This window comes from Anarrhichthys ocellatus, unplaced genomic scaffold, assembly GCF_004355925.1.
Source record: "Anarrhichthys ocellatus isolate YVR2014 unplaced genomic scaffold, GSC_Weel_1.0 scaffold39, whole genome shotgun sequence".
Classification (NCBI taxonomy): domain Eukaryota; kingdom Metazoa; phylum Chordata; class Actinopteri; order Perciformes; family Anarhichadidae; genus Anarrhichthys; species Anarrhichthys ocellatus.
Window position 1 is genome coordinate 3,857,914 of NW_022280069.1, and position 3,011 is coordinate 3,860,924.

Here is a 3,011-nt window from a genome sequence, read left to right on the forward strand (position 1 = left end):
ATGCTTTAGGGCGGGGCTACACGGTGATTGACAGGTCTATCAGAGACGTATACGGTGTCTCTACGTCACTCCTCCTCAGTCCAAATATGGTCACTTCCTGTTCACTGTTTGCAAAAAAAAACAACATGGCAACGGTCGTAATCCAAGATGGCGACAGCAAAACCGCCGAACTCGATGCCTCAAAATGTCAGTCCACAAACCAATGGGTGACGTCTCGATGACTACGTCCACTTCTTACAGTCTATGTGCAAGAAGCACTTTGATGTTTGCTTCAAGATGTGGAGCTACATTAAACTGCCTTGCAGACGTTTCTCAACAGTATGATGCAATGATGCTGTGTGGCAAGAAACAAAATCTGCATAGAAGCTGTGTTTTGGTATTGAAGTGCCTATGAATATTGAATTAACTATATTGTATTATATCACTGGATAATCACAGTCACTACACTTGTCCCTGTTCCCTAATTATTTTTATACAGCTGTGATATTGGACGTTGTTTCAGTGATACCGTCAGTTGGCTGCTTCATCCGGTAAAAAATTGAACAGTGGAAGTTGTTGGACGCGGACAATTTAATTTGAATTTGAATCCATCCTTTAATTTTGCATACTTTCTGTTTTTGTTCAAAGTAAAGCAAAATATCACACAATATCGGACACAAAATCTGATTGATTTCTCTCCAGCTTTAACAAAAAATAAAGTTCCACGCTTTGCAAAATACAAAGAGCAGAATTATTAAAAAACATTTTCTTGGTGAAATAGATTGGAATCTACAAAAAATTTCCGCTTCGTGGAACTGACCGACCACTAACACGAGACACAGGAGTGACAGTATTGCAGCACTTACGGTGCAATTTAAAGCATTTGAGGAATTGTTAAGTGCTATCTACGATCTGACGTGAATATCTCAATGACAGGGACGCTTTGTGTTTTTACTAGCACGAGACTCCTCGTGTCTGGAATGACAGCAACTCTTGGCAAGAGTCATGTGGTCCTTTCTAAACATTTCTTATAAAGCTGCAGGAGAAAAAGGAGAAAAAGGAGCCAGCATATGTGTCTCCGTATGGTTTCCCATCTCAATGTTTTATCTTTCTGTATTCGGTTCGGGTATAACTTGTCTACACTCACTATCGCCGCACTGATACACGATGAACTGAGAGGTCAGAGGTCATTGTCTTGATCGGTTGCCCCTCAGCTTTTTCCCTGCGAGACCGCACATGCACATGACCTGAGGTGTGGTTTGAGCAGCAGTGATAGGCTGAGTGGCTCAGTGTGAACCTCAGGTCGGCTCGTTGATTTAAGGTGAAACCTGTAACTGTTGAGATGAAGTGATGAGGAACGAGAGACGCTCAGGAGAAAAGACCAGATGAGACTTGTCGGTTCTCTATGGCTTGAAGGTTTAGGTTCCTGTAAGTTATCGATTCAAATATGTTCCACAATCTAACGGGTTTTCCTCCAAAGATATGACTACAGCTGCATGATTCAGTCTCTGCACAGTATGGGATGTGTAGACACATGCTTCTGGTCCAAGCCAAGAGTACAGCTGTGTAATCTGTGATTTCATTATTTGAAACGAAGATGATGTCGTAATAGTTTCTTTTATTACATCATAAATCAACGTTACGACATAATTAATGTACAAAAAAGTTGATTTGGAACAAATGAACGCTATTAAAATAATATTGAAATGTTTCTCATTTAGGAGCACCGAGAGGACAGGCTACACATTCAGATAAACTCAGGTTCATTCAGGACATAAAGATTCATCCCTTAATAATAACATATATGCTCAGAGTTTGTCAGGTGTCATAATGAGGCAGGTTGAGTCAATAACTGGACACAAAGGCTACAGTTGGAAGTCCGACTGACTTGTTGACAGGTGGCCGGTCAGACAGCATGCTGAGCAGACTTTTCTGTCACCGCAGAGTTTATGTCTTCTCTTTGACGCCTGTGCTCTCAAGTATTGAAGGTTTAAATTCCCCAAAATCATAACAAAATTGCTACCAGGTCCGTCACCTTTCTGAAGAAAAAAGGCTCCGTCCCCGCTGATGGAGGACGGCGATACATTTGTGAACGACATCTGTTGTCAAACTCTAGAGCAGGAAGAAGAGGAGTGAAGCATAACCCCGACCTCCTTTCATGTCTAATCACAGTCTCTATAATCCCGTCTGTTCGCAACCATTAGAGGCCACACCCGCTTCCTTTCTCTGTTGTGACCCAGAGTCCCGTTCCAAAACCTCCACTTTTACGGCAGCAGGGTCTACATTCTCACTGTCTGATTCTGATGTGAATCGCGCGAGAAAACTAGGCGAGACCTCGAATCTCTACAAGAGTTGAAGCTGACATGCAGATGGACCTGTTAGCATGGGCGCAGTAATATAAAAAGCAAGAGGTTCTGCAACCCACATCTTCAGTCTAAAGATGATGGCAGGACTTTGACTCTGTAGTGTTTCTTTTTGTACTAAAGAAAAACAATTTGTTATCTACGTTCATAGCATTTAAAATGTGTCCTTGCAATCTTTCAAAAAAGATTTTCCCAACAAAAACTGTTAGTGAACCAGCAGTTTCCGTGTCGTCTCAGACACATCAATGCTTTTGCATTTACTTTTAAACATGTGATGCAGCTGTGCAATGCAGCTGTGACAATGTTGTTTGATTGACTGAATGACTGCTGCCAAACAGAGATCAATAGAGGAACTATGCAGAGAAGATCAAAGTGGCTTACACCTGATGCTAAAATCAAATTATGCAAGACTAGTCGACCTCAAAGTAGTCGTGCAGTTAGTGAAAACTCCAACACATATTATCACTAGAGAGTTCCTATCACATAGTTATGAATTATTGGTTATTTCTGATTTCTAAAGTCCACCTTAAAAAGTACAGTCGCAAAGGGGCGGGGCTTAAAGTGAGGCTGCATTATTCATGTGGGAGGCAGGTCCGGTAGGTGTGACTCAGTAAAAACACATGTAAAACCAGCTCTGGTGTCTGTCTGTGAGCTTCTTCTTGTTCTTCT